Genomic DNA, 13,754 nt, shown 5'->3' on the forward strand with positions numbered 1-13,754 from the left:
TGAAGCCTGGCTTGGAGAATTTTAAGCATCACTTTACTAGCGTGTGAGATGAGTGCAATTGTGCGGTAGTTTGAGCATTCTTTGGCATTGTCTTTCTTTGAGACTGGAATGAAAGCGGACCTTTTCCAGTCCTGTGGCCACTGCTGAGTTTTCCAAATGTGCTGGCATACTGAGTGCAGCACTTTCACAGCATCATCTTTCAGGATTTGAAATAGCTCTACTGGAATTCCATCACCTCCACTAGCTTTGTTTGTAGTGATGCTTCTTAAGGCCCACTTGACTTCATATTCCAGGATGTCTGGCTCTAGGTGAGTGATCACACCATCGTGATTATCTGGGTCATGAAGATCTTTTTTGTACAGTTCTTCTGTGTATTCTTGCCACCTCTTCTTAATATCTTTGCTTCTGTTAGATCCCTACTATTTCTGTCCTTTATTGAGCCCATCTTTGCATGAAATATTCCCTTGATATCTCTAATTTTCTTGAAGAGATCTCCACTCTTTCCCATTCTATTGTTTTCCTCTATTTCTTTGCATTGACCATCAAGGAAGCCTTTCTTATTTCTCCTTGCTATTCTTTGGAACTCTTATTGGGTGCCTGTTGTCATACTCAAGGTTCTGTGCTCAATACACAGAGGTCAAATAAACCAAAACAAAGGAGGTTGGAGAGAGAAAAACTTATTATGAAACCAAGGAAGGAGAATGTGTGGTTTGTGCCCCCAAATACCCAAACTCCCTCATAGTCTTCAGGGAGGAGTTTTTAAAGGCAAAACTTGCAGGGAGGGCTATAGGCTGGTGATGAAGTAACAGGGTGAAATTCCAAGAATCTCAACTATCAACGTTCTGGTTTCAACCAGTTTGGGGTTTCCAATGTGCTTGTTCTCAGGTGGAAGTTACCCATCCTGGGTAGGTGCCTTAGTTCCTGTAAGACTCAGAGATATGTGTCAGATTGCTGTGTTTATCCCTTGAGCAGGAGCTGGAACTTTTTACTTTTGTGCTATTTTTTATTGAGTGCTTTTCCTTTGTCTTTGCACTCCTCACTTCCCTAATTAGTAACTGTTTAATTCGAGGAAGGTGTGGGACTGAAGCCTTTTTCATACAAACAAGAAATGAGGGACATAGAAAGGCTTTTGTACGTGGGAGGGCCCCACAGGTTCCTGTGCATTTTCATGCCTACTACATGCATGATAGTGTGCTGGCTATTGGGGATTCAGTGTGAACCAAGCAGATTTGATCTTTGTCTCCATGGATTTTACATAAAGTTACCAAATTAAGAAGTGAGAACAAGTTCTTAGAACTTTTGGGATCTTTCATGGATGGGAAATAGTTGAAGAAAATGAACAGTATGAGAAAATTTAGCCCACTAAACTGAAGCAAAATACTGAAGATATTTTTACAATCAAGGATAAGATAATAGAAATATCTCAAGTACTCTGGGTAGTAACTAGAGTGAAGAAAAATATTTTGAAAATAAAATACCATCTTCTTTGGGCTAGATTCTTCTTTTGAAGGCCAAGAGTCAATCTATTCCAGTCTTAGTTGTCTAAATACTCCAATGCTTTGTGTTTCTCTGACTGTTTCATAAGAACAATCTAGTTTCTTATTAGTCAAGAGGCAGAACCCTGAGCACCTGAGCAGTTATCTTGCTTTGTGAACTAATCTGAGTGCAAACAAAGCCCTTCTTTTAAAGTTCAAGAGTTTCTTCAGTGTTTTATTTAAAGAAACCACAGAGTGAATGGATGGCTTATGCCCCAAACACCCAAACTCCCTCAAAGTCTTCCAGGAAGAATTTTTAAAGGCAAAATTTGGGGGAGGACTGCAAGATGTGTGATTGGCTGGTGATGAGGTAACAGGGTGAAATTCCAGGGATCTCAACCATCAGCCTTCTGATTTCAACCAGTGTGTAGTTTACACTAAATTATAAGCACCCAATCCATTATTTTCCAGGCTTCAAATTGTCCATTTAAGGAAAACATCTTCTGCTGGTCGCTTGAAAATACTCTCCTTAGAGATTACAATATTCACACTGTCTTTTAAATGTTAGTAGATTTCAACTGCCTAATGGGCATTTCTGTTTAGCTGTCTCATAGGCATATCAACAATCCCCAAATTGAATTATGATCTGATAACTCCTTTTTCATTCATATCTGTTAGTGACACCTCTGTACTAGAAATTTGAGATGCAATCTCTTATTCAAATGCAAATTCATGCATTTTTAACCCAAATATCTGCTGAATTTGCCTCCCAATCCCCTCCCCCACTCTTTCTCCTGCCATCCGTCCTTCCCAGCTGGCTCAAGTTTTCATCTTTTTCACACTTTCATCGTACTTGAACTGTGGCCTCCTAATTTTTCTTAACACGTTACCTCTGTCTTTCTGAATCTTACACTCCCATTGTACCACAGCCATCTGTCTGCACTTCCCAGTTTTGTCAGTTCCATGTTTAAACCCCTACAGTACAGTTCAGTTCAGTAGCTCAGTCATGTCCAACTCTTTGCGACCCCATGAATCACAGCACGCCAGGCCTCCCTGTCCATCACCAGCTCCCGGAGTTCACTCAGATTCACATCCATCGAGTCAGTGATGCCATCCAGCCATCTCATCCTCTGTCATCCCCTTCTCCTCCTGCCCCTAATCCCTCCCAGCATCAGAATCTTCTTCAATGAGTCAACTCTTCACATGAGGTGGCCAAAGTACTGGAGTTTCAGCTTTAGCATCATTCCTTCCAAAGAAATCCCAAGGCTGATCTCCTTCAGAATGGACTGGTTGGATCTCCTTGCAGTCCAAGGGACTCTCAAGAGTCTTCTCCAACACCACAGTTCAAAAGCATCAATTTTTCGGTGCTCAGCCTTTTTCACAGTCCAACTCTCACATCCATACATGACCACAGGAAAAACCATAGCCTTGACTAGATGGACTTTAGTCGGCAAAGTAATGTCTCTGCTTTTGAATATGCTATCTAGATTGGTCATAACTTTTCTTCCAAGGAGTAAGCGTCTTTTACTGAACTGTAATTCAGCTAGATGCTCAAGTATGAAAGCCAGTGCTCAAGAGGTAAGTGCTGGTAGGAATGGAATGGTTGCTTTACTCTGAAGGCCAGTGACATGGGGAGATGGCGGACTTGTGTTCAAAAACCAACTCCAAAGATTTCAATCAACCATAAAAGTTTTTAAATAGAGGATCATTTAGGGAGGAGGTCAGCATCTTCTTTATCTTACACGGTATGCAGACTTTCTTCTGATTGGTCGGTGGTGAGGTAACAGGGTGGTGCTCCAGCAATCTTGTGCTCAGTCTGGAATTACCACCCTTAATCTGGGTGGGGGCCTTGGTTCCTACAAAGAATTCAAAGGTTTTATATTATACACACACACACGCATATATATATATATATATATATATATATATATATATATATATATATACACATATATATACATAATAAATACATATACTTCTTGAGGAGGAGCCAGGGTCCTATCCCTGGGCAGCATTATTGTTTCTTGACTGCTCCTCCTTAGTTTTTGTATTCTCTCTCTCCCCTGATAAGCAACCCTTTGAATCTGCCCTGTGAAAATCAGGGAAGTTCAAGGAGGCTGAATGGAGTGTGTTTCCTACAAACAATAAGCAGGGGACATAGAGAGAATTTGTACCTGAAGGGCCCCACAGCGTTCTGCTCCATTTAAGGAGGGGCAGAACACAATACACCATTTTGGCACATTGATTAATCGAATTAAATTTGTTTTGTAAACACCAGTGCAAGAAGGACATTCTGACTCTCTTTTGTTCCCCTGACAACAGGTAATAAATAGTCCCCTTAAAATGTACCCTCCCTGGACCAGGAGGAAGAAAGTTATCTTTATACCAGACATAGGAAGTTTAGGGCCAAGAAAGCTATATAAACAAGAATTCTCATTTATTTATCAGTTTGCAATCCATGTTTGGATCACAAAACATGGTCCACTGGAAGAGGGAATGGCAAACCACTTCACTATTCTTGCCTTGAGAATCCCATGAGCAGTATGAAAAGAGAAAGATATGATACTGAAAGATGAAATTCCCAGGTTGGTAGGTGCCCAATACATTACTAGAGAAGAGTGGAGAAATAGCTCCAGAAAAAATGAAGAGGCTGAGCCAAGTTAAAACAACACACAGTTGTGAATGTGACTGGTGATGAAAGTAAAGCCCTATGCTGTAAAGAGCAGTATTGCATAGGAACCTGGAATATTAGGTCCATGAATCAAGGTAAATTGGAAGTGGTGAAACAGGAGATTGCAAGAATGAACATTGACATTTTAGGAATCAGTAAACTTAAATGGACTGGGATGGGCAAATTTAATTCAGATGACCATTATATCTACTACTGTGGGCAAGAATCTTAGAAGAAATGCAGTAGACCTCATAGGCAACAAAAGAAACTGAAATGCATTACTTGTGTACAATCTCAAAAACAACAGAATGATCTCTGTTTGTTTCCAAGGCAAGCCATTCAATATGACAAATCTATGCCTCAACCACTAATGCCAAAGAAGATGAAGTTGAACGGCTCTATGATGACCTACAAGGCTTTCTAGAACTAACACCAAAAAAAGATGTCCTTTTCATCATAGGAGAATGGAATGCAAAAGTAGGAAGTCAAGAGATACCTGGAGTAACAGGCAAATCTGGGCTTGGAATACAAAATGAAGGAGGACAAAGGCTAACAGAGTTTTTGCCAAGAGAACACACAGGTCATAGCAAACACTCTCTTCCAACAACACAAGAGATGACTCTACACATAGATGGTCAATACTGAAATCAGATTGATGATATTCTTTGCAACCGAAGATGGAGAAGCTCTGTACAGTCAGGAAAAAACAAGACTGGGAGATGAGTGTGGCTCAGATCATGAACTCCTTATTGCCAAATACAGACTTAAATTGAAGAAAGTAGGGAAAACTGCTAGGCCATTCAGGTATGACCTAAATCAAATCCCTTATGATTATACAGTGGAAGTGAAAAATAAATTCAAGGAACTAGATCTGATAGACAGAGTGCCTGAAGAACTATGGATGGAGGTTCATAACATTGTACAGGAGGCAGTGATCAAAACCATCCTCAAGAAAAAGAAATGCAAAAAGGCAAAATGGTTGTCTGAGGAAGACTTACAAATAGCTGAGAAAAGAGAATTGAAAGGCAAAGGAGAAAAGGAAAGATATACCCATTTGAATGCAGAGTTCCGAAGAATATCAAGGAGAGATAAGAAATCATTCCTCAGTGATCAGTGCAAAGAAATGGAGGAAAACATTAGAATGAGAAAGACTAGACATCTCTTCAAGATAATTAGAGATAAAAAGAGAACCTTTCATGCAAAGATGGGCACAATATAGGACAAAAATGGTATGGACCTAACAGAAACAGAAGATATTAAGAGGAAGTGGCAAGAATACACAGAGTTCAGTTCAGTTGCTCTTTGAGACCCCATGGATTGCAGCACTCCAGGCTTCCTTGTCCATCACCCACACCCAGAGCCTACTCAAACTCATGTCCATTGAGTCAGTGATGCCATCCAACCATCTCATCCTCTGTCATCCCCTTCTCCCGCTATCAATCTTTCCCAGCATCAGGGTCTTTTCCAGTGAGTTAGTTCTTCACAACAGGCGGCCAAAGTATTGGAGTTTCAGCTTCAACATAAGTCTTTCCAATGAATATTCAGGACTGATTTCCTTTAGGATGGACTGGTTGGATCTCCTTGCAGTCCAAGGGACTCTCAAGAGTCTTCTCCAACACCACAGCTCAAAAGCATCAATTCTTTGACACTCAGCTTTCTTTATACTCCAACACTCACATCCATGCATGACTACTGGAAAAACCATAGCTTTGACTAGATGGACTTTTGTTGGTAAAGTAATGTCTCTGCTTTTTAATATGCTGTCTAGGTTGGTCATAGCTTTTCTTCCAAGGAGCAAAAGTCTTTTCATTTCATGGCTGCAGTCAATATCTGCAGTGATTTTGGAGACCAGAAAAATAAGGTCAGCCACTGTTTCCTCATCTATTTGCCATGAAGTGATGGGACCAGTTGCCATGATGTTAGTTTTCTGAATGTTGCTCTTCAAGTCAACTTTTTTGCTCTCCACTTTCACTTTCATCAAGAGGCTCTTTAGTTCTTCACTTTCTGCCACAAGAGTGGTTTCATCTGCATATCTGAGGTTATTGATATTTCTCCTGGCAATCTTGATTCCAGCTTGTGCTTCTTTCAGCCCAGCATTTCTCATGATGTACTCTGCATATAAGTTAAATAAGCAGGGTGACAATATAAAGCCTTGACATACTCCTTTTCCTATTTGGAACCAGTCTGTTGTTCCATGTCCAGTTCTAACTGTTGCTCTTTGACCTGCATAGAGATTTCTCAAGAGGCAGGTCAGATGGTCTGTTATTCCCATCTCTTGAAGAATTTCCCACAGTTTACTGTTATCCACAGAGTCAAAGGCTTTGGCATAGTCAATAAAGCAGAAGTAGATTTTTTTTGGAAATCTTGCTTTTTGGATGATCCAGCAGATGTTGGCAATTTGATCTCTCATCCCTCTGTTTTTTCTAAATCAAGCTTGAAGATCTGGAAGTTCATGGTTCATGTCCTGTTGAAGCCTGGCTTGGAGAATTTTGAGCATTAGTTTGCTAGCATGTGAGATGAGTGCACATGCTAGCATGTGTGGTTTGAGCATTCTTTGGCATTGCCTTTCTCTGGGATTGGAATGAAAACTGACCTTTTCCAGTCTTGTGGCCACTGCTGAGTTTTCCAGATTTGCTGGCATATTCAGTACAGCACTTTCACAGCATCATCTTTTAGGATTTGAAATGGCTCAACTGGAATTCCACCACCTCCACTAGCTTTGCTTGTAGTGATGCTTCCTAAGGCCCACTTGACTTCACATTCCAGGATGTCTGGCTCTAGGTCAGTGATCACACCATCATGATCATCTGGGTCATGAAAATCTTTTTTGTATAGTTCTTCTGTGTATTCTTGCCACCTCTTCTAAATATCTTCTGCTTCTGTTAGGTCCATACCATTTCTGTCCTTTATTGAGCCCATCTTTGTATGATATGTTCCCCTGGTATCTCTGATTTTCTTGAAGAGATCCCTAGTCTTTCCCATTTACTTGTTTTCTTCTATTTTTTTTGCATTGATCACTGAGGAACACTTTCTTATCTCTCCTTGCTATTTGGAACTCTGTATTCAAATGGGTATAGCTTTCCTTTTCTCCTTTGCCTTTCACTTCTCTTCTTTTCACAGCTATTTGTAAGGGCTCCTCAGACAACCATTTTGCTTTTTTGCATTTCTTTTTCTTGGTCTTGATCCCTGTCTCCTGTACAGTGTCATGAACCTCCATCCATAGTTCTTCAGGCACTCTGTCTATCAGATCTAACCCATTGAATCTATTTCTCACTTCCACGTATATGCAGAGTACATCATGCCTAATTCTGGGTTGGATGAAGCACAGACTGGAATCAAGACTGTGGGAGAAATAGCAATAACCTCAGATATGCAGGTATATAAATAGGTATATACCTTTATGGCAGAAAGTGAAGAGGAACTAAAGAGCCTCTTGATGAAAGTGAAACAGGAGAGTGAAAAAGTTGGCTTAAAACGGAACATTCAAGAGACTAAGATCGAGACATCCGGTCTCATCACTTCAGGGCAAATAGATGGGGAAACAATGGAAACAGTGACAAACTTTTTCTAGGGCTCCAAAATCACTGCATATGATGATTGTAGCCAAGAAATAAAAGACACTTGCTTGTTGGAAGATAAGCTATGACAAACCTAGACAGCATATTAAAAAGCAGAGACATCACTTTACCAGCAAAAGTCCATCTAGTCAAAACTATGGTTTTTCCAGTAGTCATATATGGATGTGAGAGTTGGACTGTAAAGAAAGCTGAGAGCCGAAGAATTGATGCTTTTGAACTTGGTTTTGGGAAGACTGTTGAGAGCCCCTTGGACTGCAAGAAGATCCAACCAGTCAATCCTAAAGGAAATCAGTCCTGAATATTCATTGGAAGGACTGATACTGAAGCTGAAGCTCAAATACTTTGACCACTGATGCCAAGAACTAACTCATTGGAAAAGACCCTGATGCTGGGAAAGATTGAAGGCAGGAGGAGAAGGTGATAACAGAGGATGAGATGTTGGATGACATCGCCAAGTCAATGGATAAGAGTTTGAGCAAGCTCTGGGAGTTGGTGACGGACAGGGAAGCCTGGCGTGCTGCAGTCCGTGGGTTGCAAAGGGTGGGACATGACTGAAGGTCTGAACTAAACTGAATTGATCCCAAGCCCGAATCCCTTTGCCTTGTCAGCTCCTCACAAATTTATTGTTTCTTTGTCTAAAAGATACGAAAGCTGCCTGCTTTGGTCAGTTCTTTGAATCTCATACTTTTATGAGTTTCTGTACATATGTGCAATTAAATTAGGTTTTAGTCCTGTTGATCTATCGTATGTCAATTTAACTATTAGGCCAGCCAAAGAACCTAGAAGGGAAGAAAGAAAGAGTCTTTCTCATTTACAGTGGCAACCAAGAAATGCAAATACACATGCCCAGACATGCGCCGCTACTTCCCCAGCTGACAATCTCGAAGAAAAAAGTCTGTACTTCTTACCATGGTCTACAAAGCCCCCAGAGACCCGACCTGTACCTAGACTCCTGGCCTCCTTACCACACACTTGGTTCTCTGTTAACAGTGACTGCTGTGCTCCGCCACCTGTGTGACAGCTCTTCCAACCCCTCACCCAGCCAACTGCTCCCTGCAGAGTCTTTTCCCCCCAGAAGCCTTCCTTGAACACTTCCCTTGCTTCTCTTTGCCCCTTTCCTCTTGCCCCCACCCCCATTCTGACACTGACTGGACGAGAGTTTCTCCTCTGGGTACACCCTGCATCCTGCGAACACTCTCCCAACACCCAGACTGTCGGGTTACCCAGACCTGTTAATGCTTGATGGCTCCATGAACGTCTTTGTGGATAGTGCGGATGAAGACCAATGGGCTTCCCAGGTCTTTCTTCCAGGAAGCACTTGCTGTTTGCAAGACTGTCCTAAGGCTGCTGAAACAAAGTCCCAGGAAAGAGGTAACTTAAATCAATAGGAATGTATTCTCTCAGAGTTCTGGAGGCCAGAATTCTGAAATCAAGGTGTCAGCAGGACAACATGCCCTCTGACGGCTATAGGTGGAATCCATCCAGGCCTCTTCCAGCTGCTGTTGGCTCCAGGCTTGTGTCTGCATAACTCCAATCTGTGTGTTTATCTTCACGTGGCCTTCTCATTGCTGTCTTGTCTGCCCTTCTGTCCCTTATATGGACATGTCATCAGATTTAAGACCAACCTGCATAATCCAGGATGATCTCCTATCATGATCCTTAATTACATCTGTGATATCCTTTTTCTGAAAAAAGTCATAACTATGGATTTAGGAGGTGGATGTTCTTACTTCGTGGGACCATTATTCACCCTGTTGCACTGTATAGCTATGAGGAGTATGCTCAGCAAATAGCCTCTGGCCGTCAGCTCCTTCAGGGGCCAAGGAACCTGCCTGTAGGAGTGTTCTGTTAGACCAGGTTGCCTGATGGTTGAAAGTTGGGATGGGTCACTGAAAATTAGGCCACTTGTTACCTGTCAGTGATTGGAAAGACTCGCAGTCAAATTCTTTCTCCTGGTCTTTCATTACCTTACGCTCGCTGTGACCCACTTTCTCTGGGTTTCTTTCAATAGGAGTCATTTACTGAGAACCCTTTAAACCTGCCACAGAGTGAGAAGTTGAGGTTGTGACAGAAGAAGCCTCATAGATCTCCTTATCCTCTTGGAGCCAGGCTGCTTGGTCGGGAAGACGGGAAGCAGTGAGAACACAGGTGGGATAATGACTAAGCACCGTGACAAACCGTTAAGGAAAAGTGACAGCTTCAGGAAGGGAGCTGGGTCTCTGTCCATCAGCCTCATTTTCCTGAGCTGCGAAGAGGGCTGCGTTCTGAAGTCTAAGTCCTTTCAACACCCAGTCTGCTCTGTGTGCTGAGATAATTAAGGGATTTTTATGAAAGCCTTGAGACTTAAGCTGAGCTGTGAAGTATAGAAGAGGTCAAACAGGAGAAAGACAAGGGAAGAGGCTGGAGGGCTTGGGCATCTGGAAGGAGAGGGTAGGATTTGCCTCCCCTGGAGGAGGAGGAGAAATGGCCTGGGAGAGTGTCAGGGGTTGGATGTGAAGCTGAAGGAGACACGGTGGATGAGACAGGGCAGCGGTGCGGGGCTAAGCCCCTCTGCTAACAGTGTGCTGGAAGGGTTTCAGAAAAGGAAGGAGATGAGATTATAAACGTGATACTGGGACTTCCCTGGCGGTCCAGTGGTTAAGATTCTGAGCTTCCACTGCAGGGAGCAAAGATTTGATCCCTAGTAGGGAACTAAGACCCTTCATGCCACTTGGTGTGGCCAAAAAAAAAATAATAATAATAATAAGTGGTATTTGGGTGTTTTTCTTTTTCTTTTTTTTTTTAAGCTGCACTATGTGGCGAGCATGTGGGATCTTAGTTCCCTGACCAAAGATCAAACCCACGTCCCCTGCATTAGAAGCTGGAAATCTTAACCATTGTACCTCCTAGGACCCCAGTTATTTGTTTTTGAAGAAAAGTGTTTGAGCTTCAGTATAGACATGAAAAGTGCTTCCCCTGCGGCTCAGCAGTAAAAAAAATCTGCCTGCAAGGCAGGAGACACAGGAGACGAGGATTTAATCCCTGGGTGGAGAAGATCCCCTGAGTAGGGAATAGCAACCCACTCCAGTGTTCTCGCCTGGAGAATCCCATGGACAGAGGAGACTGGCGGGCTACAGTTCATGGCGTCATAAAGAATTGGATACGACTAAAGCAACTGGGCACATGCACGCCTAGGTAAGAAAAAGTGAGAGGCCAGAAACTGGAAGGTAACTCGACACTTTTTGCAGTCGCCCAGGTCGGGGACTTGATGTGACTTGGAATTCAGGCAGCAGTAACATGAGAAACCCATCTCAGTGTTTGCTTTATCAATTGGTATGAACTTAAGACAGAGAAATCTTAACTCCAAAGTTAGGATGCTGGGAAACACCCAGAAATAAGAACACTTGGAGGTCACAGAGATTAAAAAAGACTGTGAGCTTGCTTTGGGACCTGTAGAGTTGTGGTATTGTCAGGACAGTCAGATAGAAACGTCTGACTGTTTGTTAGGGACGCCTGTTGCTGCCCTGTCACTGCAGCATCTTGTCCTGTTACCATCGGGCAGTCACCATCACGGGCTATCTCTCCAAGGCCCCTGGGAAGACAGCCTCCTGTTAGCTCCACAAAGGCATCTCTGCTATCTTGAATGTGACCTTTCTTTTAATTTATACTATCTACCCTTGAATCTTTTGGTGTGTTAGCATCTGTTTTCCACTCTCTAGTGGATGAAAAGAAGCATCAGGGGTGAGTGTCCACTTACTCATTTGTTCAATATTCATTGAGTACCTACTTTGTGCCGGTTATTATGCTAGGCACTGGGCATCTAAAAATGAGTAAAACTCCCCTGGTTCCTCTTGTGGTGGGAAAGATGCCAAATGAGGGTGAAGAGAGCAAAGTGCAGGATTCTTCAAACAAAAAGCAGGGATGTCTGAAGAATGCTGAAGGGTTACAAAAAGCTTCTAAAAGAAGCAGCAGTTAAGCGACACCCTGAAGAATGCTTGGGGGTGACCCAGGGCAATGCTGCAGGGCTGTCTGGCTCCAAAGTCACCTTGTATGGTGTGCTCTGTGTGAATGAGAGGAGATGTGCGAGGACGTGGCCCACAGTGAGGGCTGGGACATGTGCTGGGGCGGCGGCGGGGGACAGATGAGGGGAGGTACCTCAGAACTGATCAGTGTTTAGACACTGACTCATCTTAAAGAAACTCCTAAGGCATTAATAAATATAAACAAGCATAACTGGTTGCTAATTTTTATGAGAAATTAGAGTATGTATCCTTCACACAGACCAGAGATTGACAGCTTTGAGGTGCTGACTCATGCCAACTAAACTCTCAAGGCATTAATATATGCAAGTCCGTACTCTGGTTTGTTAATTTTCTATGAGAAACAGAGTCGACCTGTCAAGCAGACCAAAGATTGACAGCTCGTCCCTCTCCCTGCATGGGGGCCTCCCTGGGAAGCCCAATTATCCCAGGGTTTCATGGCAAACCTGGAATCAGAGGAAAGAGCAGTTAGTTACACGACCCAAGGACTTCAGGACCTCAGGCTATGTGTCTGATGTGTCCATCTCTTGTCGGGGATGAGCTCAGTGGATTTGTCAGGGGAAAGAGAGGTGGTGAGGGCCCAGCCCACCCTGACCTCTTTGCACCTCTCCACTCCAAAGCTTGTTAACCTTCCCCACTCTGACAGTCTTCCTTGGAATGTGTGAATGTTAACTGTAGCTTGGGAGAAACTGCTTACTGCATCCCTGTGTTCAATCAACTATGCTGTTGAGGGTAGTCATTTCATGCCAGGGGCACTCCCAGTGTTCAGGTCCTCTGTGTCACCTCTCTGCTGTCTTTCAGTGCACGTGTACAAGCTAATTTGGTATCTTGGGCCATTGTAGTAATTGCTACATGAATGTTTTTAGGGCATGATGAATGCAAATCAACTTTTAACCAAGGTAAAAAGCAAGTAGGCCTTGGGATATACTTTAAGTCCTCTTACCAAGAATAGAACTTACACCTCCTGACTTCTACTCTAGCCTCTCTCCCCGGTGCCTGGTCAGGACTAGTTAAACATGCCTTGCCACTGGGGCAGCTCAGGCCTGACCTACACTGGCTTTTTTTCGATCTGGATACTTCATGCAAAAGGTAGAAGAGTGTCCCCCCCAAAAGAAGTCCACATCCTAATCTCTGAATCTGTGACTATGTACCAAGGGACTGATGTGGTTAAGAATCTTGAGATGGAAGATTATTGGGGATTATCTGAACCCAATATAATCACAAAGCTTCTTAGAAGAAAAGCAGGGAGGCAGGAGAGTGAGAGAAAGAGTTAAAATGACAGAAGCAAGAGGTCAGAGAAAGAGATTAGAAGATGCTTCTCTGCTGGCTTTTCTGGGAGGGAGGAGACAGGAGCCCCTAGAAGCTGGAGAGAGCAAAACAATGGACTGTGCCCTAGAGCACTTAGAAGAAATGCAACCCTACTCCCATCCTGACACAGGATTTCTAAAAAGGAGAACTCTAAGATGGTAAGTTTGCGTGCTATGACATCACTAAGCTGGTGGTGTTATAGCCACGCATTCTGGGAAACAAACTCACTCAGAAGGACAATGCAGATAGTGGAATGCGGTTTATTACACCGGCCGGCCCAAGGCAGAGTCTCCTCTTAGCCAAGGACCCTGACCAGTTTTTCTGAAAACTTTATATACCCTAAGTGTACCTGCCCAAACCCACCTCCCCAAATTCCCTGAAACTAGTCTGAACAAAGGAAAAGAAAGATACAATCCAAGTTAACCCGTGATGCATATGCCTTAAGCCTAGGTAGTTAACAGTGGACAGTTATCAATAGGCCTGTGGTCATACCCCAATAAGCATAATAGAATTTATGACTCTATTCGGTTACACAGATAATTAGGGTATTCTTTTAGGCAACAGAATCTAGCTATGAACCCTGGGGTTCCATCCAGGGGGCCTGGTTTTCCAGTTGGTATGTCGTTTCCATAGATACTGGGCATATAGCTCAAAGTCCACAGTCTGGCCCAAGATGGAGTCCTGCTTTCAAGATGGAGCCTGT

General features: G+C 43.1%; 1 long non-coding RNA gene across 4 annotated transcripts in view; it reads left to right on the forward strand.

Annotated features, from left to right (window-relative positions):
- LOC138419751 (uncharacterized) overlaps positions 1 to 13,754 on the forward strand; it is a 46,883-nt gene that overhangs the window by 20,981 nt on the left and 12,148 nt on the right. For all 4 annotated transcript variants that reach the window (XR_011249056.1, XR_011249058.1, XR_011249059.1 and 1 more), the window contains exon 3: positions 9,736 to 9,872. This is a non-coding gene — a long non-coding RNA (uncharacterized lncRNA). The remainder of the gene's footprint in view (positions 1 to 9,735; positions 9,873 to 13,754) is intronic.

The sequence above is a fragment of the Ovis canadensis genome, chromosome 1 (genome assembly GCF_042477335.2).
Source record: "Ovis canadensis isolate MfBH-ARS-UI-01 breed Bighorn chromosome 1, ARS-UI_OviCan_v2, whole genome shotgun sequence".
NCBI lineage: Eukaryota > Metazoa > Chordata > Mammalia > Artiodactyla > Bovidae > Ovis > Ovis canadensis.